This window comes from Eumetopias jubatus, unplaced genomic scaffold, assembly GCF_037043125.1.
Source record: "Eumetopias jubatus isolate StellerSeaLion01/CBP00866 unplaced genomic scaffold, mEumJub1_p1.0 scaffold_3, whole genome shotgun sequence".
Classification (NCBI taxonomy): domain Eukaryota; kingdom Metazoa; phylum Chordata; class Mammalia; order Carnivora; family Otariidae; genus Eumetopias; species Eumetopias jubatus.
In genome coordinates, this window is record NW_028274809.1 from 37,527,193 (window position 1) to 37,555,107 (window position 27,915).

Sequence of the window (27,915 nt, forward strand, 5' to 3'; positions counted from 1 at the left end):
AGAAGCAGCAGAAAGAATATTTGGAGAAATAATAGTCCAAAAATGCCCAAATTTGATGAGAACCATCAATATGCATATCCAAGAAGCTCAACAGACCCAAATAGAATTAAATTCAAAGAGCTCCTACACACATTATACTCAAACTCCCAAAAAGACAAAAAGAGAATCCTGAAAGCAGCAAAAGAAAAGTGATTCATTATATATAAGGATTCTCAACAAGATTAATAGCTGACTTCTGATCAAAAACCATTGAGGCCAGAAAGAAATGAGATGACATATTCAAAGTACTGAAAGGAAAAACCTGTCCACCAAGAATCTGTACCTTCACAACTATTCTTCAAAAATGAAGGAGAAATTTTAAGACATTATCAGATAAACAAAAAATGAGAGAATAATTGCCAGTCAACTCATGGCCAAAAACAACCCATCTTAGATTACTTATGCATCATGGCCTAATGGTTGTCTTCATATTCCCATCATTGTTCTTTTTATCTTAGACCTCAAACACTAGTATCTGTCCTTTTATTCCAAACTAAAAATTGTGCTCTAGCCCTGAACTGGTTTAGAATATATTTATACATCAATGGGAATTGATACACACTTATTAAACTTTAATGTTACAAAGCAACAGATTTAAAAGTACACTTTCTCCTATTTTGAATTGAAATGTGGATGTAATTCTGAGTCTAGAAGCATGCCCATAACATAATTTACTCTTTCCCTAAATGTATTTATGTATCTAGCAGGTAAGAATCAAGAGAGGTGGAAAGGGGAACTAACTATAACCATTTTCTAAAATTCACTACAAATTTTGGTTAACTCCTAACAGTTGGTTAGGCTAATGCTCTTCAGAAAAAATGTTCATTATTTGAGAACTCTGAGTACAGACTCTGCTTATATTTAGCAAAGATGCTTTAAAAAAATCAAGCACCATATTCTACCTCCCCATCTGGATGTGTCCAGCCTCAGTCCCATCATCTTTGACAATTGCTTTCATACCAACCTCATCTTCTACTCCTTAAACTCCATGCCAGAAAGTTCTTTGGATATGTTGTGCTTTTTTTTAACTCAGTGGCTCCATTAACATAGTCAGATTCCTCATCTTTTAAGACCAAAATATCCCCTCCTATATAAATTCTTCTCTGACATCCTGGGCAATTGGTCACTTCCTCTTCTGCAGTTCCACTTCTGCTTTTATTTTCTGTAAGAACTTATCACATTATACAGTAATTATCTGCCCATATGGATGCTACCATTAGACTCTGATCTCCTCCAAAAATGGCACCTCTCATGGATCTCTGTGTCCCTGACCTTCAACACAGTAACCAGAAGGGACTCAGTGAGGGTTGGCTCCATGAATTATTTGAAATAGGTAACTAAATTTTACTAATGAATTATAGGTATAAAAGCCTATAATGGAATAATTAGAGGTCCTTACCAAAATAGTTTCTAACACCAGCTACCTGCTAATAATGTGCTCTTTGATAATCCATCAATGTAAAAATCCTCTGCTCGTTCATGACTACTACTCATACAGAAGGGATGTGAGTGGTCAATACTCACATCTAGGGTACTTTACCTATGTTTTACTTATTTGAATAAACATATGAAGCAGTACCCTTGAGAAACAATCAATGCTAACCTCAGCAACTTGATCACTCGTGTAAATCTATGCCTGACCAATTCCCTCACAAGTATTGCAAATGGGCCTAGGTATGTCTGACTCTGAGGATGAATGCAGGTCTCCCAGGTAATGTAGTACACATGCTCAAGTAACTTTGAGCACCTGAATTAATCATCTCATGATTCTAAACACCTATACCCTATTTCATTGCACAACACTTGGGATATGGCAGATGATCGATGTGTGTGCTATGTCAATTAAATACAGTGGTCTTGATTTAAATAGTATAATTATCTCCTGCATCTTTCTCTACATTTTCCCTGTTTCTATCCCTAGTCAAAGGCAGGTTGTCTCTTTCAGCACATCTTTTCAGCAAGGAAATAAATCCTTTTTCAGAATGATTTTCTATAGTTATCCCTCTTGAGATTAGTTCAGCTTCCATTGCCAGCATTTGATGCCCCAAATAGAAATCCTTTTAGCTTCCCATTTCAGAATTTGCACTGAAATAGTAACAGGTTTAATCTGATCACACAGAAATAGTATCTTTTCACTGGGCTCACAGCCACTGTGAGCTTTCTTAAATTCACTCTTAAGACTTTGCTAAATGATTTTCCTGCAAGACAATCATAAAACAGCTTGTCTCCCAGTTTTTCTCCACTTTTTTTCTTTTCTCAAACTGTTAGTATTTATTTTTCCACAGTCAACTATCGTTTACATTTCTTTCCCTGAGATGGACAAGGATCTGTCACACAAATGTTATCTTCTCTTGGCCCACTTTAAAATACTATGGAGTCACCTTTTTGTCTGTGTCCAAGTAGAATCCAGTGTAATCATGAAATTGGAAAGAGAAGTGCTTATTTACATTCCTGTTAATTAATAATGGGTCATTTGGAAATAATTATACCTGTTATATGAGAAAAAATTCTAAACATATTTCTCTATGCAAAATCTTATATGAATTTATGTTGGTAGAACATCGGTTTTTAATGTATTAGTTTGGACAGCTATAACAAAATACGACAAATTGGGTGGCTTATAAAACAGACATTTCTCAGAGTGCTGGAGGATGAGAAGTCCAAGATCAAGGTACCAGCAGATCTGGTTACAGATGAGAGCCTTCTTTCTGGATACAGATGGCTGCCTTCTCACTGTGTTTTCACATGACATAGAGGGAGGGAGAGCAAGCTCTCTGGTGTCTCTTCTTATAAGAGCACTAACCTCATCATGAAGGCCCTGCCCTTTTGACCTATCTAAACCTAATTATATCCCAAAGGTCCCATCTCCAAATACTACTACACTGGAGGTTAGAGCTTCAGTATATGAGTCTTGAGGGAACACAATTTCATCCATAGATTAACATAACCTTATAAAAAAGAATAAGTTATAGTTCAAACTCAGCCAACTCATTCTTCCTTTATAGTGAATATCTTTATAATTTTCATTAAAATTTTGATCAAAATTTCTGAAATGGTAAAATTTTTTAAACGACTGCTAATATGACATGACGTTTGAGGAATTCATTTTACTGTAAGGAATTACTTTATTAATTTTATAATTCATTGGACTTTTGGGATATCGCTATTGAAAAAATTACAAGAGCAGTTGAAATTAAAAGTGACAAAATAAAATAAAGACACAGAACAACTGGAATTCCTGTATATTGCCAGCGATATACTGAAACTGGTACTCATTTATATTCATTTGTAAGAGTGAACTGGGAAATATAAAAAATAAAAGTCTATCAACAGTAGAATGGATAAAAAAAATTGTGGTATAGTCATACTATGGAATACTGCATAGCAAGAAAGAGAATGAACGGATATCCAGTAAATGAATCTCACAGACATAATGAGCAAAAGCAGCTAGACAAAGGAGTACCAATTTCACTTATATGAATTTCAAAAACTGATAAAATAATCACTGCTGATAAACATCAGAATAGTAATCATCTTTGAGTGGGAGGAGGCATGAGGCTGTCTTCTGGGGCTAGAAGTTCTATATCTTGATCTGGGTGTTGGTACAGCAACATGTTGTATATGAAAATTCCTCAGGTATATACTTAAGATATGTGTACTTTATGGTACACATATCATACCTCAATAAATATTAAAAATAATTTTAAAAGACGATTTAAAAATATGATTAACAAACTGACCCACTCTGTAGCCCACACTGTAGACCATGGTGAACACTATGTTCCTCGAAAGTAACTCACTGCTTTGTCCACTGACTTCTCCAAAAGATGCCCTCATGAAATTCTATAAACACGGAAGCCAAATCATGACCTCAAGACTCTCCGGGAGCCTTCATCTAACTATGGCAATAATGCACTTTTTTTACAAAATTAGGTTTCCACTTTGCCACTCAGCTTCAAAAATAAGTAAGTCATGTATAGCAATCTATACATAAAGTCTGTGTCCATATTTAATTTAGATCATCCAAAATGGGATGTTTTAGAGGAAAAAGGAATACTGTTAATAATTACTCAGGGACAACGTTCTTAAACCAAGAATGTCTCAGATGAACTGGATGTATGGTCATATTTTGCACAGGTGGTTAAACTATAAAGAAAAGCAAGTAAAACATTAACACAGGGGCGCCTGGGTGGTTCAGTCGTTAAGCGTCTGCCTTCAGCTCAGGTCAGGATCCCAGGGTCCCGGGATCGAGTCCCGCATCGGGCTCCCTGTTCAGCAGGAAGCCTGCTTCTCCCTCTCCCACTCCCCCTGCTTGTGTTCCTGCTCTTGCTATCTCTCTCTCTGTCAAATAAATATTTTTAAAAAATGGATAAAATCTTTAAAAAAAAATTAACACAAATTTCAGGATGGTTGTTTAACTTGGACAAAAGTGAGGTTGCCATGAGGAAGAAACACAGGGATCTTCAAAGTTTCTCTCCCAATCAACAGACGTACATACGTATATATATATTCATATGCATTCATCTGCTTCTTAAACTACATATATGCATTTATACACTCCTCTGCACAAAAAAAATTCATAATAATTTTTTTATGTTTAAAAGCAATCACAAAACCCATAATTAAGGTAACAGGCATAGGTTTAGTGTTGGCTTATGCTTGCCATTACAGTAAAGAGTTCAAGTCACTGACTGGTCTTTGGTTATATCCATATTTTTTTATAGGAAATAGGATTTATCAGTGGACATGAATAAGGAAGGGGCAGTGCCAAGGTTCTCATGAGTGCAGTGCCTACAATTTTCCAGGAGGCCATGATTAAGGATGTATTTGATCCCACAGTCATCTGGGATGAGCCATTTTTGACCACCATGTCTTCAAATTCATCTACATTAAACTTAATAAAGCCCCACTTCTCAGTGATGTGATTTTCTGGAGGCTGGGGAACTTAAACTTGGCCCTATATGGGGCCTCAAACACATGTTTCTTGTTCTGCAGCTTGGTATGGATGGACATAATGACTTAGTCAATACACACCCTGGCCGCTGTGCCCTACGGCTTTCTGAAGGCATCCCACAAACCTGTCTATAGCCCATTGATTCCAGCACAAGACAACATCTTGTTGATATGGATGATGTGGAAGGGGTGGAGCTGTACTTGGATGTGAAAGCCATATTTGCCACAGCTTTTCACCATGTACTTGTTGGCACAGACAGAGGAAGCCTCCAGGGCTTCAAAAGGGAGTTGTTCATATTCATCTGACACCATGTGGCCATAGTGTGGGAACTCATCTGCTTTTGCCTTCTTCCATCCCAGGTCAAAGATGTGGATCTTGGCATCAGGCACTTCTCTGCAGAAGGGAGACTTTGGATATGGCTTGTTCTTATAATACCAATAACACAGGCAGGGCAGTGACCCATAGCAACACCATAATCTTCTGTGCGGTCCTGAAGGGAGAGAAGAGGTTGTATCCACATTTTTTTGTAATGTCTTTGTTTGGGAAGGAATTCTTTTACACAAAACCACCAGTTATTTGGGCTATAATTTTATTTTTTTAAAAAACCCCAAGTTTTAAATATTAAGGCAGGAGTTGTTCTTTGGGTATAAATATGAAGAAGCTTCAGTTTACATACTACAGATATCTTATAGCAAAAGCAGATACTCAGCTAACATTGAAAAGTAGGATGCTGATTTTTCTCTTCCTCTTCCATCCCTTTTCCTTGAAGGAGTGGCATGGTCAGGGGCCAAATATGTGACAGGATCAAGGAGGTAGCAATGTAGTTGGGATATTGATTACATATAAGTAGTTGAGCACATAAATACATATATTGATCATAATAGGATTCAGGTTCTCAATGAAATACAAGGCAATGTTAGTGCTAAGGTGGGAAGAGCTCCCATTTTGGAGAATAGGAAAGCAAGCATACTGGGAGGTACAAATGTCACACAGTTTTAGTGGCCATTTGAGGTTTGTATTGGTTTCTTGTTGCTGCTGTAACAAATTACCAATTACTTGGTGGCTTAAGACAACACAAATTTATTATCTTAAATGCTAGAGATCAGAACCCTGAAATGGGTTTCACTGGGCTAAAATCAAGGTGTCAGCAGGGCCACACTCCTTCTGGAGGCTCTAGCAGAAAACCTATTTCCTCGAATTTTCCAGCTTCTAGAGGCTGCCTGCATTCTTTGATCATGATCCCATCCCCTCCCCTTCAAAACCAGCAGTGTAGCATCAGATCTCTCTGTCTCTGACCTCTGTTTCCATTGCCACACCTCTTACTCTGCCTCTGCCTTGGTCATCACATCACCTTCTGTGAATCTGGTTTGACACATGGGCATCTTTGGTGGGGAGGATTATTCTTTCTATCACATGCTATGACTCTGAAATGAGAATAGTAAAAAAAAAAAAAAAAGTTGTACTTTTCTATGGCTTTTGCGGGGGGGTGGGGAAGGCATGCAGGAAGCAGAGGACTTGGTTTTACCAAGACTGTAACTCTGCCAACCCTGGAGGGAGAAAGGGAAAGAAGGTAATTCTAGTGATGGATCTTAGAATCTAAAGTTGGATAGGAAAGGAAAAGAAGACCCGGTGGAGGCAGAAGGGAGGACTGTTAATGAAATAAGGCCAGTAGGCTAAAGATTTCATAGGATCAAAGAACTGCTGAATGGGAGGCCTACAATAGACTAGTGGATGCAAGGAGTCAAGATTTCAGCAGTGTTCATTCATGATGTGGATGAAGACACATCATGAATGTGGTGTGAAGGTGTGACCATGGGAAAGGACAGCTGAGGTAGGACAAAAGAACATTTACTGGATGCAAGGGCATCATTTCTAATTACTCTAAGAGAGCTGTACAAAGGGAACTCATTGAATCGAGGAGGTGAGGGTGATGTCTGTCAACAAATGCAGCCCATGGGACCAGGGTGAAAAATATTTTTTTTTTTCTAACAGGCTTACTTTTCCAATCCTATAGATTTGGCTTATTAGCAAAGCCAAAAGCAAATTGGGTATTATTAATTAAAATCATTCTATACTAAACCTTTTCATGGACTATTAGAAATCTGGGTTAGTGTAATGAGCTAAATTGTGTCACCCAAAATTTATGTGCTGGAGCCCTAACCTCTACTACCTCTAAATGTGACTATATTTGGAGACTGGGCCTTTAAAGAGGTGATTAATTTAAAGTGAGGCAGATAGACTGGGCTCTAATTCCATCTTATAAGAGGAGGAAATTTGGAAACCCAAAAAGAGAAAGATCAGGGATGCACTTGCATAGAGAAAAGACCATGTGAGGACACAGTGAGTAGGCAAGTATCCATCTGCAAGTTGAGGAGAGAGCCCTCAGGAAACTGAACATGAAACCTCAATCGTGGACTTCACGGGTTCCACAGCTGTGAGAAAATTCTTGTTGCTAAGCCATTTAGTCTGTGGTATTTTGTTATGGCAGCCCCAGCAAACTAATGTACCTAGTTTGTTTTAAAGAGTATGATTACTCTTTAAAATCTAAATCTAAATCTAAAATCTAAAATGATTTAGAAATTGTTCCTAATTTTAACACTACTTTAGAAAGTTCTTTCTATCTGGAAAGTTCTTTTTTAGGATCTCAAGATTCATTCTATCTTCCTTCATCATGGATTCTCTGAATCTTAATGAAGACAGCACTGAGAAGTATTCATGTGAGTGGAGGAGAGGTAGGTGGTGACCCATTCCCCATTGGCCACCAGACTTTGCTTCAATATGCATGGATGCAGGCTTGGTACATGGAGACTATTGTTGTGAAATGCTCATCAGCAAGAACACACACCAAGTCTTTTCCACAGTCTGTGTCTGGAAAAGTTTGAGTGCAAGCTGGCAGTAATTTAAGAACAACCTAGGAGTCCAAGTTCTTTTCTGCCTTCCTCTACCACATGTCTTCCTTGTGGCAACTGATTTTCCATTGGCAGGCAGACAAAGGTTTTGTCATATTTGAGTTAAGGTGTTCCTGCTAAAACATCCAGGAAAACAGGAGGAGAAGAGGAGGTTGTACGGGCCTAAGCAGCCAAAAGTGAACCATGTAAATTAAATGTTCTATAAAAGATGGCCTGACAAGATGACCCACATTGTACTACAAAGATATTAAAGAGGCAATTTTATCTATTTGGAAATATTACAATGGGAATATGTCATGTCATTGTGTAGTTCAACTTTTGCTTCTTAGCTACCATGACATTAATTTGTAGATAACGCTTCTGCTCGCTCTGATCTTGAAATATTTATAGAAACTACCAAGCTTTTGGCCACCAAGCAACTTGCGAATTTCCCGTAGGAAAAAAAAAAGAGTGGAAATTGGTCAGTAAACACGAGTTGAATGAGAGTTTTAGTGTTGTTTATTTCCCATGTCACCAATCTGACTCATCATTGGTAGCAGAAATCTTTTGTAAGGATCTGCACCTGGTGCACTCATTTGAAATAGGCCACCTGCATGGTTGTCTGTGACAACCTTAAGTACAACATCTGTAGCGCCCATCAGATAGCATACTCCATCTTTATGGTGTCCCATGAGGCCTTCCCACTGTTCCATCAGCTAATGCACCAGGTGCAGGGTAAATGCTCTCATCCAGAACATGTCTGGATGCTCCATTTGATGCCCAAGAGGCTGTGTATAAATAGTAGTCCTGCCACAAATGCCTCCCATTACCAAAAATACATGGCAAGAGAAGTGCGTGTGTTTGAATGCTTACAGCACAAAGGGGTGCATACATTTTTTAAAAAGATTTATTTATGACAGAGTGAGCAAGCAGGGGGAGGGGCAGAGGGAGAGAGAGAATCCTGAAGCAGATTTTGTGCTAAACATGGAGCCCTGATTCAGGGCTCAATCCCAGGACCCTGAGATCATGACCTGAGCTGAAATCAAGAGTCAGCCTCTTAACTGACTGCCACCCAGGCACCCCATGTTCATGCATTTTTAAACAAATAACAGAGATAAAAGCATAATTATTGCTCTTGCCTCCTTCACATTAGTCTCCTGTACTATGAGAAAACAACCAATCTTAAGATGTTACATAAAATCATAGAACCCAAGCCCTTCATTTCACAAATGAGGCCCAAAGACTGTTCAATGTCTCATGGAAGGTCACGATGATTTTTCAGTATTTGATCAAACATACCTACTAGAAGTTTACAGGCTCTATGTCCCACAAATTGATTCAGTGAGCCTGTGTAAATCTACATTTTAAGTGTAAAATCTACATTTTAATAAGCACCCTTGGTAATTCTATGCAGGTGAGACATACTGGGATGATTAAGGCCAAGTCTCGGTCAGTGGTCTCTCCCATGACAGCAAGCTATCTGTGGCTCCAATAGCCCGAAGATTTCTTGTTACATAGAGCTTCACACTAACATTCTTGTTTAAATCATAAATCTTTGGAGCTCATGTTGGACCATATCCACTATAGCATGGCTCACAGTCAACTAGAAAGTTTGTAATTATTTATTCAGAAAGCAGTAAAGAGATATTAATAATACTTTATTTATAAAAGTATGAAACCATAGAGATAAAATAGTAAAATAGGTAGCTCTTGGAACACTGGACTAACTATACATTAAAGCAAATACCTTTTAAACAGACAAAGTTGGAGTTGAAAAATGTTTCCCCTTCTGCCTCCAAAGTCCCAGATTTAGCCAGTGTCAGTTAATCAGTATAGGAAGGGACAACAAGTCAGGGAGAGGCTACTGGTGTGGAACCATGGAAGGACACCAGGAGTCGGGAGATGTGGCTATCGACATCAGCTGTCCTACTAGGTAAATCAGTGTTTGAGTTATTCTTTTGTCGATCATCCAGACCAGGATTTGGCAAACATTTTCTACAAAAGGTCAGACAGTAAGTATTTTAGGCTTTGCAGGCCATGATCTCTGTCACAGCTACTCAACACTACCGTAGTAGTGAGAAAGCAGCCACAGACAATAAGCAAATAAATGACACAGCTATGTTTCAATAAAACTATTTACAAAAACAGGAGCAGCGAAATTGAGCCCCTAGGCTGTGGTTTGTTAACTTGAGGTCTAGACTTAACAACAGGATAGATAAAATGTTAACATACATCAAATTTAAAGGCATATCATAACATAATATAGCCATTACACTGTAAAGAACACCACACACACACATACACACACACAGAGGAAATATACTTCCAGTTTTCTACAGCTATCACCCAAGTCAGCAAGTCTCTCATCTCTTTGATGAACCAATGAAGTTCTAATATACATCAAAGCTATTTCTTTCATCTCATTTGTCAACATAAATAAAAATATCAATAGACACTTATGCCAGAACCACACTTCTTAAAAATAGATATACCTATTCTGAATCAATGTGTCTCTAGTTTTTTTGTCAGATATAAAAATAATGTTTAAAATTGGCTGACATATAATCACTTATATTTTTCTTCATTTTCTTTCTTTTTTTAAACATTAGAACTCATAACACCTCTAGTACTTATTTTGCTAATTTGCTGTACAAATTAGGATGCTTTGAGCAAGAAATAACGGAAAACTTCATTCAACCTGTCTTCAAATGTAGAAAGTCTCTTGGCTTACATGACTAGAAGTCTAGAAGATGAGGTTTCAGAGTTGATATTATCTATGGCTCTGGCTCCCTGTTCTCCCTCCAGTGTGTGTGACTGCCTACTGAGGCTAGATATGAAATGACTACAGTACTTCTGGGCCATGCAACAACCAGAAGAAGACAGAAAAGTCCCAGATTAGGGAGGATGCATTTTTCCCATAATCTACAGCAAACCTCTCCTTGATGCTTACTGGCACAGATTGAGTCATATGACAACTTCTAAACCAATCCCTGGGGAAGGGAGGTAGGCTTAACCACAGACCCTCCCTGGAGCATGGGTGGGATCAGCTTCCCCTGAGATGTGTGGACTGAGTCATGCATGGTTGGACCTGAACAAAGAGGGGAGGGAGGAGATGAATAATGAAAAGATCTCCGAGGATAACCACTACCACTTATTTTCCATTTAGCGTTTCCTTCAGTTTTATTTTCTCTGCAGCTTGCATATCAACTGAGAAGTCATTTGAAACCTTTAGTGAAGAGTTGCTCAAAAAATTTACAACTTGAATAATTGAAAATAGTTTTAGATGTTTAACTGTTAAGGTATTAATCACAGCAAGCAAAAAACTTGAAACAAACTAAATGTTTAACAGTGTTGAAGAAATTATGGCATTGAAACATAAATACAATTGACAAGTCATAAAATATCGAATAGAGTAAAAAGCATGTTGTAAAACAGTATTTTAGTGTCAAACAATAAAACAAAGACTACCAGAGATTTAAAAGGAAAAAAAAAAGCCAAGTTGTGTCTGTAATCTTACCACCTGAGGGATCCTAAGGTAATAAAGAAATCACTGAGCAGTGTGCTGATGGGAGAAAGTGAGGTGTTTTAAGTGTTAAAAAAAAATAGGTGTTCACAGTAGATAAACTAAGTATAGAAAATTAGTCCTCTAAAAAAAAAGAAAATTGGTCCTCTGGATATGATGGAAAAACTCCATTGTCTATAAACAGTTGGCAACAAGCACCACAGCTCACTGATCAGTGTCTTCAATTAGTTCCAGTAAGGGTCAAAATTCATAGCCTTTAATCAACTTCAAACAGAACCAGTTGTGATGAAATGCAGAATTCAATTTTGATACCTCCTAGATGAATGTTAAGTTTTCTTTTTATATCACTGTCAACCTGCATCCATCAGCATCCAGCCAGGTGCACAAGAACCACACTAGCATGTAAAATAGTGGAGAATTTAAACCAGAGAACTGGATATGCAGGACATGAAAGAGTTGAGAAATCAGAGGAAGACAAGGTGACAGATTAGCAGGAGCAGGAAGCCACTACCCAGGCCCTAGGCTAGAAGGACAAAGAGAAAGGAGGTGACAGTACAGCCCAAAGGCCAAGGTCAGTTGATAGAAACTAGGACATTAACAGCCCTGTTACACAGAAATTGAAAGAGCTGTTGGTGAAGGCAGAGAGAAGGGAATAAAACACCCTGGCTTCTCCCTTTTTCCTGCCTCCAAACTCATGAAGGCTTTTCGTTTGCTAAACCTCAGTGAAAGCCAGATGATGTGGTAACAGGGGAAAACGGGAAGTGCTGTCTGCAGTGGTTATCCCATCCTTTATATAAAGAAAGAAGGAATGTATCTGATTGCAAATAGTCAATACCTGGTACAGAGAACCTGTCAATAAATGTGTATACAAATAGACCTCTACAAAGATCCTTCTAGAAGGCCATTTACATGGAAGAATTTTAGTCATTCTTTTTCTGGATTATAATAGTTTCATTTTTTTTAATTTAATTGTATTTTCTGATTTTCTATCAATATGTATTACTAAAGTTATTTTTTAAAGATTATGAGTTATTTTTAAGAATTATGTATTAAAAATGGAAGTAACTATTGTGAACATTTAGCCAAGAAATCATTGCTGCTTTCATAAAATCTTAAACATTGTTATTCATGCCCATGTTGTCTGGAGGCATGTATGTGTAATCCATCATAAAAAATAAAGTCAGAGTCTTCAGAGTGAGAATATTTGTAAGTACAAACAAGTCTTTTTCATATTATTAGCTGCCTCTCATAATAAAACATAAATATAGTATTGTATTAACAACTGACTTCTTATTCTTAGCCAGGCTCCTATCTCCTCCAGGGGTAAGGAGTGGAAGTAAAGAAGTGGTTAAAGGGAAGAAAATCTCATTCTGCCATATTTGTAATGGTTCAAATATTTTCCCTATCTGTGAGAGTATAGCTGTAGGATTATCACAGGTTGGCAGTAAACAAGTGACAGAAAGATGGTGGTGGACAAAGTTTCCTTTAAGGTACTTAAAGAAGACACCTCACTGCACAGACAAATAGAGATGGGGAGTTACACAGCAGCATGTCCAAACTTCCAAATGCCCATGAATAACCCCATGATACTGGAGGCAGGAGGGAAGACAGGATGGAATCCAGGGAGTCCTCTGGGGGAGCTCTCACCATCCTCACTGAGTTTCCATAATTGCATGGTCCTGCCTACCACCTGCAGATGCTGGCCAACTGTTTGCCTGTCCAGAAGATATAAATAACTGCTAAAAACCCAACACATTCCCAAATGTCTCTCAAGAGGCTAAGAAAGTAGATGAACTTAAAGTAAATTTTCCTGGCATACCACCCCCTGGTACAATGTACATCAATCTCTGGTGCCATTAAAATTATCTGAGGAGTGTTTTTAATTCTCATGCCTAGAAATTTTGAGTGAATGGAGTCTCATGTGGACCTGGAGCATCCACCATTCTACATACTTGTTAATTACAGCCAGGGTTGAGGATCACAATCCAGAGAGAGCCAGGCCCACATCTACCAGGAGTTATTTCTGAAAGTGCTTCTTAATATATATAGATATATATGGAAGGCTTCTGGGGAAGATGGCAGAGTAGGAGGATCCTAAGCTCACCTCATGCCACAGATACAACTAGATAACACCCACATCAGTGTAAAGAACCCAGAAAACAACACAAAGACTGGCAGAACAGACTCCCCACAGCTAAATGTAGAAAAGGGGCCACATTGAAGAGGGTAGGAAGAGCAGAGATGTAGTTGGGAGCTAAATGGACCTGTGGGACCGTCTGTAGGAAGGAGGGATGCCACAAGCATGGAGAGGGGAAAGAGACACCCCAGGTATCCCAGACATGGAGCGCCTACAGGGGGGAGACAAATCCCCACAACATTTGGCTTTGAAAACCAGAGGAGGTAAATTTCACAAGTTCTTATAATCAGTGCAGTTTAATACCTGGAACTTTAAAAATCAGCAGGCTCAGCTCTGGGAGAGCAGGGAGGGTGAGAGGAAACTGAGTGTCTGCCCTTAAAGAGACAGCAGAACAAACAACCCCATGGAGATATAGCATGGCAGCAGCACTTTAAAAAATGCCTGGGGTATACAGGAGGAAAATTTGTTCACTAATCTCAGAGTGTGTGCTAGAGGGGCAGGGATATTTGGGAGTCTTCTCCAGGAAGAAAGGAGTTGGCAGGTGCCATTTCTCTCTACCCTCCATCAGCCTAGACACATAGACACTGTGGGAACCAGCCAAACACCACCACCATTGACCTAACTTGTTAACACCATTCACCCTGCCCTGTCTGGCATGCCTTGGTCCCTGTGTCTCCTGTAGACCTGCCCCTCCAATAGGCCATTGGCTGGAGCTGATCCAAAGTGGTTCTATAAGTCTGGCAGGGCACAAGCAGCCCTGAAAGGGGCCAGCACCACTCCAAAGTAACTCCTACCCTGGGGAGAGGAGAAGATAACCACACATACACCAGCCTGACTAAGGCCCCACCAGGGTGCCGCAGGCAGAGATCTGGTCTGATTGCAGACAGCACCCACCAACAAAAGCTTCTCCGGGACACAACACAGGAAAAGTACCCTGTAGTTTAGTGCTACTACATCTCAGGCAAATGCCTGGGCTACCTCAACTCAAACCCAAAACTAGCCCACTGACAACACAGGGACCAAATGCTGCCCACAACAGGCAAAGAAAGCCATTGCAGACAACAGGACTGAAGGCAAAAGCAGTTCAGCCACAACAGTAGGGTACATGCAACACACACCAGAGATATCCCTGAAGCACCAGATTCTAGTGAACAGGGGACACTATGCTGCAGAAGACATAGCTGAGTTTCCTAACATACAGAAACAGACAGAGTTAGACAAAATGAGGAGACAGAGGAATATGTCCCAAATAAAAGAACTGGACAAAAATCACAGCAAAAGATCTAAATAAATGGAGATAAGTATATGCCTGGTAGATAATTTAAAGTAAAGGTCATAAAGATACTCGCCAGACTTGAGAAAAGAGTGGAGGACCTCAGTGAGACCCTTAACAAAGAGACAGAAAACATAAAAGAACCAATCAGAGATGAAGAACTCAATAACTGAAATAAAAAATACACTAGATGGGCTGAAGAGAAAGAAAGATGGCAGAGTAGGAGGACCCTAAGCTCACCTCATCCCACAGACACAACTAGATAACACTCATATTGGCATAAATAACCCAGAAAAGACTGGCAGAACAAACTCCACAACTAAAGGTAGAGAAGAGGCCACACTGAAGAAAGTAAGAAGGGTGAAGATGTGGTTTGGGAGCAAAAAAGACCATGGCCATTCAGAGTGGGGAGGGAACCAATGGTGCAGAGAAGAGTGAAAAACAGACTATCACACTGGGGAGACTGCATGGGGAAGATGAATCACCATAACATCTGGCTTTGAAAGCAAGAGAGGCCAAATCTCATGAGTTCTTATAACCAATGGGACTTAAATTTTAAAAATCTGGTGGGCTCTGCTCTGGGAGAGCAGAGATGGCATTAAGAAGTGGAGTCCTCACCCTTAAAGAGACAGCATGACAAAAATCCAGCAGAGATACAGCATGGAAGCAACAGTTTGAAAAATGTCTAGGGCACACAGGAGGGAGAGTTACTTACTCATCTAAGACCATGGCCCAGAGAGGCAGGGATCACGGGGACACCCCTCCAGGAACAAAAGAGTTGATGGGTCCCATTTTCCTTCCCTGACACCTGCAGGAACTAACGCAATGCCAATATACACTACCTAACTTGCTCACACCAAGGTCTGGTCCAGCACTTCAGCAGATCCACCCTTCCCAGTCATGCTTGCCTCAGTTCTGGTGCTACAAGCCCCCTCCCCTAAAACCCCACCAACATCTCATCTCCTGACCCATGTGTTTTATAGGACCTCCACTCTGGCAACAACAATCATTTCCCAAGCAGACCAGGGCACATCTTGTTAAAAGGCACTCCACCTGGCTGGGGACCAAACACTGCCACAACAGGCAAAGAGAACTACTGTAGACAACTGAACTGAAGAAAAAAGTGGTGAGGACTCAACAGCAGGGCAAGGAGACACACATAGGAGACAATCCCTGAAGCACCAGGTCCTGGGGAACAGGGGACACTGCACTGCAGGACACTATAGCCATTACCTTCAAGAGCAGGCAAGATAGCTGACTTTCCTACCACAGAGAAATAGAGAAATAAACAAAATGAAGAGACAGAGGAATATCCCAAAGGAAAGAAGCAGAATGAAACTGCAGCAAGAGACCTAAGTGAAACAGACATAATATTCCAAATAGAGAATTTAAAGTAATGATCATAAGATACTTACTGGACTTGAGAAAAGAGTGGAGGACATCAGTGAGACCATTACAAAGAGATGAAAAAGAACCAATCAGAAGACTAATGAAATTAAACAAAATTAATGAAATTAAAAATACACTTGATGGAATAAATGGCAGGCTAGAGGAAGCAGAGGAATGAATTAATGACCTGGAAGACAGAATAATGGAAAGTAATCAAGCTGAGCAAATGGGAGATAAAGGAATTATGCAAAATGAGAATAGATTTACAGAACTCTGAGACTCCATCAATCATAATAACATTGGCATTATAGAGACCCCAGAAGAAGAAGAGAGGGAAAGGGGGACCAAAAATTTATTTGAAGAAATAGTATCTGAAAACTTCCTTAATCTGGGGAAGGAAACATATATCCAGATCCAGGAGGCACAGAGCTCCCCCAACAAAATCAACCTAAGGAAGACCATGCCAAGACACACAATAATTAAAATAGCAAAAAGTGGTGATAAAACAAATTTGTTTTAAAGAAGCAGGAGAAGACAGTTACATGCAAGGAAAACTCTGTAAGGCTATCAGTGGATTTTTCAGCAGAAGTTTTGCAGGCCAGAAGAAAGTGGCATGATATATACAAAATGCTATATGGGAAAAATCTGCAGCCAATAATATTCTATCCAACAAGGATATCATTCAGAATAGAAGAGATATAGAGTTTCTCAGACAAAAACTAAAGGACTTCATGACCACTAAACCAGCCCTACAAGAAATATTAAAAGGGATTCTTTAAATGGAAAGGAAAGACCATAAGTAAGAGTATAAAGAGTTGGAAGTAGTAAAAGTAAGTATATCTGTACAAATCAATCAAGGAATTCACAAAATAAAAGGATGTGAAGTATGATACCATATCTTAAAATGGGGAAGGGGGAGGAGTAAACTTAATATTGACTGCTATATACAGAAGATGTTATCTATAAATCAAATGGTAACCACAAATCAAAAACCAGTAATAGATATGCAAAGAATAAAGAGAAAGAACTATATCACTAAAGAAAGCCAACAAACCATGAAAGAGAGCAAGAAAAAAAAGGATCAGAGAAAAACTACAAAACAACCATAAAACAAGTAACAAAATGGCAATAAACACATATCTATCAATAATTACTAAATGGAATAAGTGCTCCAATCAAAAGACATGGAGTGATGGAATGGATAAAAAAGCAAAACCTATCCATATGGTATTGGAAAAACTGGACTACATGCAAAAGAATGAAACTGTACCACTTTCTTACGTCATATACAAAAATAAGCTCAAAATGGATGAAAGACCTAAATGTGAGACCCGAAACCATAAAAGTCTTAGAAGAGAGCACAGGCAATAATTTCTCAGATATTGGCCATAACAACATTTTTCTAGATAGGTCTCCTGAGGCAAGAGAAACAAAAACAAAAATAAACTAGTAGGACTGTATCAAAAGAAGAAGCTTCTGCACAGCAAAGGAAACAATCAACAAAACTAAAAGGCAACCTACTAAATGGGAGAAGATATTTGCACATGACATATCTGATAAAGGGTTAGTATCCAAAATATATAAAGAACTTAAAACAACTCAACACCAAAAACCCCCAAATCTAATCCAATTTAAAAATGGGCAGAAGACATGAACAGAAACTTCTTCAAAGAAGACATACAGATGACCAACAGACACATGAAAAGATGCTCAACATCACTCATCATCAGGGAAACGAAAATCAAAACTACAGTGAGATACTACCTCACATTTGTCAGAATAGCTAAAATCAAAAACACAGGAATCAACAAGTGTTGGCAAGGATATGGAGAAAAAGGAACCATCATGCACTGTTGGTAGGAATGCAAAGTATAGCCACTGTGGAAAACAGTATGAAGATTCCTCAAAAAATTAAAAATAGAATTACCTCATGATCCAGTAATTCCACTACTGGATATTTACCCAAAGAAATGAAAGAAAATGAAAACACTAATTTGAAATGATATATGTACCCCTATATTTACAATATAGGCACCATTATTTACAGTAGCCAAGATACGGAAGCAACCCAAGCGTCCATGGATGGTTAAAAAAGTGGTATATATAGACAATGGAATATTACTCAGATGTATTAAAGAATGAAATCTTGCTGTTTGCAGCAACATTGATGCATCCAGAGGGTATTATGCTAAGTGAAGTAAGTCACACAAAGACAAATACCATATGATTTCACTCATGTGGAATTTAAGAAAGAAAACAAAGAAAGAAAGAGACCAAAAAAAAAAAAAAAAAAACCCAGACTTTTAACTATAGTTAAAATTCTCTATAGAGAACTGATGGTTACCAGAGAGGAGGTGTGTGGGGGGGATGGGTGAAATATGTGAAGGCAATTAAGAGTACATGTATCTTGATGAGCAATAAGTAATGTATAGAATTATTGAATCACTATATTGTACAACTGAAACTAATATAACATTGTATGTTAACTATACTGGAATTAAAATTTAAACACACACACACACACACACAAATCCCAAGTGGGAATGATATCACAGGTTCTCTGCCTCTCTTCGAAGCAAAGACTAATGGGAATTTTCTAGCTGTTAACTTTAGACACCTAAGAAAAGCCATTTTGTTTAACAGTAATTCCCACTCAAAAGGGGGACTGAAGGAAGCCAGATCTACTTGGCCTGCTGCTGGGCAGCAGTGAAAGACTTTTTGTCCCATACAAGAACAGGGTGGGGTTCAAGAAAAGTAAACCATTTACCCACTTCTTCACAGGGGTTTTGCCTTATTATAGTTTTAATTTTTAGTTCCCATATATGTTCATATTAAAATTTAGGCACACACACACACACACAGACAACACAGATAAAGCTGGTCTTAGCCCAAGTCCTGCTTTACACAATGGCCCTTAGCTACATTACTTTCCTCATTTTAATGATGGACAAACTGAGAAGGGTGGTCACTTTGGTGTTCAGCTTAGATGTCTCTTCTCTCAAAAAAGAGTCCCAGGTTCCACTATAAGTAATTTAAAACTCTACTTCCTCTTTTTTTTTTTTTTTAAGATTTTATTTATTTATTTGACAGAGAGAGACACAGCAAGAGAGGGAACACAAGCAGGGGGAGTGGGAGTGGGAGAAGCAGGCTTTCCACTGAGCAGGGAGCCTGATGTGAGGCTTGATCCCAGGACCCTGGGATCATGACCTGAGCCGAAGACAGACGCTCAACAACTGAGCCACCCAGGCACCCCTCTACTTCCTCTTTCAAACACATTTCACACCATTACAATATCCTGGGGTTACCCATTAGATGCAAGTCCCCTGAGAGTCAAATCTACACTCTTGTTCATCTTTGTATTCTCAGTGCCAGATACTAGACCACATTTTAGGGGAGATAATGGCCTTTCCTTCATTTTCCTCATATGGCTGCCATTTTTTGCATGAACTGAGTCAGATATCCTAATCTCTGTTACAAAAACACTGTTCACCAAAAAAAGAAACACAATAGGAACATACACATTCAAATCCATGCCGCTGCTATATCATTCACGATAACACCTTCACAGGTGAGTTGGAAGTTTGGACTGGGTCTAATAATTAAAAAAAAAATCCTAACAGATAACTAAGACTGATGTAGCCCAAGTTATTATGTCAGAAAGAATTACCAAGATCTTTATTCTAAAAAAAGAAAGAAAAGAAAAGAAAAGCAATGTGAAGGGAAGTGTGTTGAGAAATGAGCAGAGGCATCAGAGGCAAATTGAAGGGGAGCCCGCTGGCTGGGACAAAGGAGAATTTTTAGATGATTACAGGCAGTTTTGGCTGGGATTTATGCACTTACTGGTTTGAAAGTGCTTGGAAGAAAATCAGCAGCCTGTTATTACTAAAAAAATAAAACTACAAGATGTGAGCCAACAGCACAAAGTACTAATTGTGAATACCTAGAAATGTGCCTAATTTTTCAGCTGGGAGTAATGTGGAAGAAGATGTCTAGTGGAATGTATATTTTCAGAATCTCATATTTTCTAATGCCCTCACTTTTCCTCAAGCAAAAGTACATTTAAGCCATTGTTTTAAAGGAAAGTATTCTCCTGTGAAAATATTTTTTCTCCAACTTCCATATCAATATAATGTACCCTTGAATACATGAATATTTGGCTCTTGTTTTCTCCCTGTTTTTTTTTTTTTCCAGAAAGAAAACTATATTGGTTTTCTTCAGATACAGGGTCTTTAAAAAACATTTTCTCTTTCACATGAACTGTCTTTAAAAAACATTTTCTCTTTCACATGAAAATATAGATTTAAAAGATCCTACAAAGTCTCTTTCAAACAACTGTAGAGTTTTCTTTTTCTCTTTGCCTTCTTCCTCTTCTGACCCAGGTGTTACTACCAATACCTCCATATGCCTTGCGAAAATGAAGATATGGTACACTCACTCCCTCCTAGGTATTTGGCAAAATTCAGAAGGAAGGCTGCGCTTTTTCACAAGCCATCTTGTGCACTCTCTGCATCCCCATAGGCCAGATGCGCATGTACTTGGGTTTTCCCATTCCCCACTCCCTGTCTTACCAGCTGACCTTCCTCTTTGACTTTCCTGGTAGTGGAAGAGGCAAAGAAGACTCATTTCTATGAGCACAAGTTTTGGTCAGAAAGAAAGGCAGTGTCCACAGAGCAGTGTCTCCTTGGTGACAGGACAGATAGGCAATGGAGAGATGCTGTTGAAAATAAATGTTTGAGAACAAAAAATAAATTTGAGCGCCCAGGCAACCAGGAGGCAAGTCAGTAGGCTGTGGGCCAAGCTGAATTAGGAACTTAAGAATTAGGAGATAGTACTGAACATGCTGCTGGGCTTAGTCTCAACAGTCAACATTTGCACAGCAAATCGGGTCTGTGCCAGTTTATTATCAGCTCTGATCCCAGAAGGCCTTGTTTAAAGCAAAAGACTGAGCTTTCCTGCCTGGCCTTGGAATTATGTACCTGTGAACCCCAGATCACATCTCAGCTGCCTGATACCTAGTGTAGGGGAAAACATTTTTAGGAATTAACTGAGGTTTGTCCCCCCTTGTTTAAAAATCACACAAAAATCTTTAAACAAATTAGTCATGAGAATATTTAAAAATTTTACTCCACCTTGTTTCAAGAGGAAAGTCCTAGAACAGACCAACTCAAAGACTCATTAAGGAATTTATTGGAAGAGAGAATGGCTAGATGAATGATTCTCAAGCTTAACACTACTGACATTTTCAACCTGATGATTCTTAATTTGGGGGGCTGTCCTGTGCATTACAGGATGTTTGTTAGCATCCCTGGGCTCTACACACTAGATGCTAGTAGCAACCCCCACTCCCCTCACCTGGTTGTGACAACCAAAAATGTTCCCAGACATTGCCAACTGTTACCCAGGAGGCAAAATTTCCCCTGGCTGAAAAGCATAGGGTTACATTATCAATGGTTGGCTCAAATCAAAAAGAAAAGAATGGTTGGTAAAGCTTATTAAATAATCTTAACAACTATCAGTTGGGTATATAGGTGACTGGGCTCCCAGAATAAGATTTTTTTTTAAGATTTTATCTATTTATTTGAGAGAGAGAGAATGAGAGATAGAGATCACGAGAGGGAAGAGGGTCAGAAGGAGAAGCAGACTCCCTGCTGAGCAGGGAGCCCGATTTGGGACTCGATCCTGGGACTCCAGGATCATGACCTGAGCCAAAGGCAGTAGCTTAACGAACTGAGCCACCCAGGCACCCCCCAGAATAAGTTTTAATCCCATTAAAATTCCTCAGGAAATGGCTTAAACATTTTATCAGGAATGTTATTTTTTCTCTCTGTGAACTATATCACACAGAAGCTCTGTCCCAGATCAGATCAGATTTGGGACAACCACCATGACAGACTTTTTATATTCATTATCCTCTCCCCAAGCACTTAGGCAAACACAATGATGGTTTTTCATATGTGCTGCTCTTAAGGAGAGAGAGATACAGCATGAAAAATAATCAGGCGGACTAATTTCTAAGTATTATTGTCAAATGCCTAGCAGGAGGGCGCCTGGGTGGCTCAGTTGGTTAAGCGACTGCCTTCGGCTTAGGTCATGATCCCGGAGTCCGGGGATCGAGTCCCACATCGGGCTTCCTGCTCAGCGGGGAGTCCGCTTCTCCCTCTGACCCTCTTCCCTCTCGTGCTTTCTATCTCTCATTCTCTCTCTCAAATAAATAAAATCTTTAAAAAAAAAAATGCCTAGCAGGAGCAATCATGGGAAAGTTAAAGTAGAAAAGCCAGACCTTCTATTGTAAGAAGCAGGCCTTTTAAAAGACCAAAAAGGTGTTGAGCACAAAGTTTGAGAATCTGGAGCAAAGTAGAAAAAAAAATGCAAAATGCAGTATTTACACACAGAAGAAAAAATGGTCAGAATACAGAGAAAGAATCAGACACAGGCAGTTATCTAAAAAGACTCTATTCCTGACCCCAAAGTTAAAACACAGATACTGGAGAGGAGGCAGTGCATCAAGAGAAGAACCTACATTCCCCAGAGCAATGAGGGCAGGTATAAACAGACAGAGGAACTAAGTTACCCATGCCACTCCCAACCCAATCGGTCTCCATCAGCCCCCCAGGAGCATGGGTTCGGTAGGCACTGAGAAGAGAGCCGAGTGCCCGTGGCCAATTTATGGAGAGGAAGATGGTGCTGAACAGGGGCAAAATGACCCTCTAGGAGAGAGCTAGAGCTATAATTTAAGACAATTATAGAAGTTATTTAAAAACAGCATAAATCAGAGTGTTTCAAATCTTAAAAATGAGATGATTGGGCAAAAAAGAGCTGACAGAAGAAAAATTAGAACTACTACTAATAAAGCGTGTCAGGAATTAAGAAGTACACAAGCACTAATAATAATGCCATACAAGAAATAGCAAAGTAGAAGAAGAAAATTTTAAGAACCAAAAGGAAGGGGCACCTAGGTGGCTCAGTTGGTTAAGCAGCCAACTCTTGGTTTCGGCTCAGGTCATGCTCTCAGGGTCTTGGGATCAAGCCCCAGGTCAGGTCCTCACTCAGCAGGCAGTCTGCTTCTGGATTCTTCCTCTTCTCTGTCCCTCCCCCAGCTCGTGCTCGTGTGCGCTCTCTCTCTCTCTCTCTCTCTCTCTCTCCCTCTCCCCCCTAAATAAATCTTTAAAAAGAAAAAGGAGGAAAAAAAAGTCCACAGGAAATCTATTGTGAACATGTAATAACAGAATGAATATTGTTCCCATCAGCATTTCCTGAAACTCTCCCCCTAGAAAGTGAGGTTTTCTAGGATCTGGAGAGGCATTAGCAAAATGAATGTTCTTGAACGTTAATATGTACTCCCCTGTAGAACTGATTTTAGTTTAATTTTTATATGATGATACCATAAATTGCTACTTCATTAAGTTCTTTTTGTTTACAGTATCTTTCCCATTGATTCTTTCCGGCTATCCAGATACATAATCATATCATCTGCAAATAAGTTTTTTTCTTCATTTCAATTCTGATACCTCTAATTGTCATGTCTAAATTCACTGCCTACCACCTCCAACATAGTGTGGAGATGTTTGCCTTGTCATTTTAGCAGTAAATCCTCTAATGCTTGCCCACTGAGTAACACTGGCTTTAGGTGGAGGTATTTATTTTACCTTATTCAGAAGGTGTCCACCATTTTCTTTTATTGAACTAGAGTTGAATTATGTCAAATTTTCTGCATCTATGGAAATAATCATCTGATTTCTCTCCTTATTAAAATGATGATGATATTAGCTGATTTTCTAATATTGAGCTTTTACATTGCAGGAAAACAACTTCATTTGGTCATACTGTTTTTATTAATGGGCTAATGAATTCCTAATATTTAATTTAGAGCATTTTAATTTGATTGTCATAATGATACTGGTCTGTTTTATTCTGGGATACAAATTCTGTCAATTGATTTTTTCTTGAGTATATTTGACACACAATGTTACATCAATTTCAAGTATACAAAACTTTGTTTGGTTTTGAGACCAGTTTACTTTATAGAAAGAATTTGGAAAACTTGTTTTTAAACCATGCTCTGAAATAGTTTAGATACTATTAGGATAACTGATCTTTACAGTTTTAGTAAATTCCCATGTTAAACCATCTGGGCTTTATAGTGGAGTGCTCTTTGATTTTTCTATTTCATTTCTGTTAATGGGTCTATTTAGGTATTCCACAACTACCAGAAAATTGTATTACACCAGAAAACTATGCATTTTAAAGTTATTTGTAGAGAGTTGTGCGAAGTAATCATTTAGAGTTTTTAAAGCTTTCTTTCTTCCGAACCTCTACCTTGTACTTCCGGTTTTGTGTATTTAAGTTTCCTCTTTAATTTCTTTGTTAGTTTGGCCAATGGCTTGTCAATTTTGCTGATTTTTTTTCCCCAAAGAACCAGTTTTTGGACTGACTAGTTCTCCCTTGTTTTATTTTGTATTCTAATTCATTATTTTCTGTTTTTATCCTTAATAATTTCTTCCTCCTGCTTTATCTCTTTGTAATTCTCTCTCTAGATTTCTGTGTATACTTTACTTCCATTGTTGTCCTGTTGTCAACTTCTATTGTCCTGTTCTGATATATTAATGGCTATGGAACCACATTCTGGAGATCTAACTTGATATAGCAACTAAAGAATATTACAAACACACGTGGGGGAGAGGTTAAATGGAGTTACAGCCATGCCATAATGCAGCCATGAAAATAAATGAGTTAAATCTATCTAGGTTGCCTGGTAGGAATTTCCATAAAGATTTATTTAGTGAGAAAAGCAAGGTGTATAAAAGACTATATAGTTTTCTCTAAAACAAAGTGACAAGCCTTTAAATACATACTCAAATTGTGATTACATGTCAATGAAAAAGGACAAGAGGGATAAAACATTAGTTATTTGGGGAAGAAAGGAGAGCATATGAAGATAAGAATGCATACAGAAAAATGCTCTTAAAATATGATGAAGAAAAATAACATGATTGCATTTAAGATAAATTATAAATATGTGAAAATATAAAGAGATACACAAAAAGATGGTCACTGCTATGTTAAATCCTGATATCTCAAAATGGTGTGATTTTAGGTGTTTTTAACTTTTTTCTTCACATTTATTATACTTAAAGAAAATGGCAAAAAATCTTTATGATATGAGGAAAACCTCTCACACTTAGACTCATCCCAGTTGATCCTCATTTCCACCAATATATATTTCCATATTTTTTATAATCTGTCTTATTTTCCATAAAGATTAAAAATCTCTCAAAGAGAAGCTGATTTTCCACCTGACATGATGAGGGCCAATAACTTCACTATTATATAAGTGGTGAGAGTGATATTTTTCCTTTTTGTCAGGAAAACCACAAAGATTTAGGAAGTGATTTAATAATGACATTTATTTTTAAAGTAAATATTGTATAGGAATGAGTAATCCTTCCATTAATCTCAAAAATGCTTAGAAATGTATTAGAGTTCCATGAACACTGGAATTCCACAGTTTTAGAACAGTATGGTAAATTACAAAAGATTTAGAGAAATCTCGGAAAGACCACTGAAAGATCCAAAAAATAAAATTTATGGGGGAAAATTAGAAGACAAAATTGTTCAGTAGAGTAGGTTAAGAGAAACTACATATAAAAGCCCCTTACACTGAAGAAGGAGGCCAGCTGGTTTCAATCTCCATTAATGATGTAACCAGAAGTTTGGGTGGGGGGGCGTGATGGGAGGGTATTGCAGCAGATGAGACTGGCTAACTACAAAGACCCCGGTGGCAAGATTTGTCAAACAGGGGATGAGTTACTAAGAGGGGTTGTGGGATTGCTTTTTCCTTCTCCTAAGGGGCCCTTCCCTCATCTGTCTGGAATGGTTTAAATGCAATCCAGCCTCGAGAGAGGTAAACGCCTTCATGACTTACAGGCTGCTCTTGGGCTGTATGTGTCAAAGACAAATTTGAACAAGAGTAGATTTAAAGCTGAAACAATTACATCCCCTTCCATCACTCTCCACCCCAGTGTCCAAAAATGGAATATTTACTGTAAAAGTTTATGAGGCAGCATGGCAAAGATTGGCTCCAGCAGGCAATTTAACAGAGAATGGACCATGGAACAGCATAAACCTGGCTCCAGTACACAGGATTTCAACAAAGAAATTTCACTGTGTCCTGTAAACCTAACTAAAATGTTTTTGCTGGTTTCCTAAACAATTTGTTTTACTTTGGACCATTCTATTGATATAGAATCTTACAAGCAGCTGTAGAGCAGAGTCTTTGTGCAAGATGATGGTATTATTTTGCAACCATATTTCATAAATAGTTGCTTGCTATTATCATTTGGATCCTGAATATTATTCAAGTAACCATGAAGAAGACATTAAAGATTATCCCATTAAAATATGGGATAAGGATCAAGGATTCACCACAAAGTAATGTGGAAAAACATCAAAATCAGGCTGAGAAATTTGTGAAGAGACCTAAAATGTCTTAAAAATAGCCAGTTTTTAATGGATCTGAATTTTTTAATAATTTTTAAACTTTTTTAAAAAATTTAATTGTAAAAACCACATAAAATTTATCAACTTACTCATTTTTTTAAAGATTTTCTTTATTTTTATTTGGGGAGAGAGAGAGGGAGAGTACACACAAGCAGTGGGGAGGGGCAGAGGGAGAAGCAGACTCCCCACTGAGCAGGGAACCCAATGCAGGACTCAATCCCAGGACCCTAGGATCATGACCTGAGCCGAAGGCAGACCCTTAACCAACTGAGCCACCCAGGCGCCTCCCATTTTTAAGTGTACAGTTCAGCAGTATTAAGTTTACTCACACTGTTGTGTATGATCTGTAGAACTTTTTCATCTTTGCAAAACAAACTCTATTTCCATTAAACAAAAACTCCTAATTTCTCCTTTCCCCCAATCCCTGGCAATCATCATTCTTTGTTTCTGTGTGTTTGACTCTTTAGATACTTCACATAAGTGGAATCATATAGTATTTGTCCTTTTGTGACTGGCTCATTTCACTCAGCGTAATGTCCCCAAGGTTCATCCATGGTGTAGCGTATGACAGGATTTCCATCTTTTAAGGCTGAACAATGTTCCACTGAATGTGTATACCACCTTTTTTAAATCCATTTATCTGTGGATGGACATATGGATATGGGTCCTAGTTTTTTAAATGTAACACAAAGTGTTTTAAGAAATAGGTCAGTTATTATGCTATTGTCATTCAGCTCCAAACCCACCCTTTTATACTGTTTCAAGCAAATGAGACTGTGACTGTAAATCCAATTTCTGCTGTGCCCACTGACTCCCTGTTAAGCTCTGTCAATAGGGGGCGCTAGATGGAGCATGCTAGGCCGGAGAAGGAGGTAAGAACTTGTGCCTTCCTGGCCCTTATGACTTCTGTACACTTGCACTCCCAGTGTCACCCCAGCAACATTCCTCACCTGGGCAGGCAATTCCTTCCAGCGCTGTCTCCAGCTGAAGGCAGTTTGCAGTTTTTCTAACACCTGCAGCCAGCCTCATCACAACCTCCTCAGGGACACCAACACCAGCAACGGCTGAACAGCTCCCTTTCCAGCTGCCTGAGTTGCACCTCTGTTCACTCCTTCTCTGAGTTTCTGCCTTTTGGTCTTCAACCCGAGGACCCGAGCCCCTGGCTTTGGTTAAGAGTAGTAGTTGCTTCCTGCAGTTTCTTGCCCTGAGATACAT

At 38.7% G+C, this 27,915-nt stretch overlaps 1 pseudogene; it reads right to left on the minus strand.

Moving 5' to 3' along the window:
* Positions 1–4,757: 4,757 nt before the first annotated feature.
* On the minus strand, positions 4,758–27,915 carry LOC114222981 (large ribosomal subunit protein uL16-like; annotated as a pseudogene).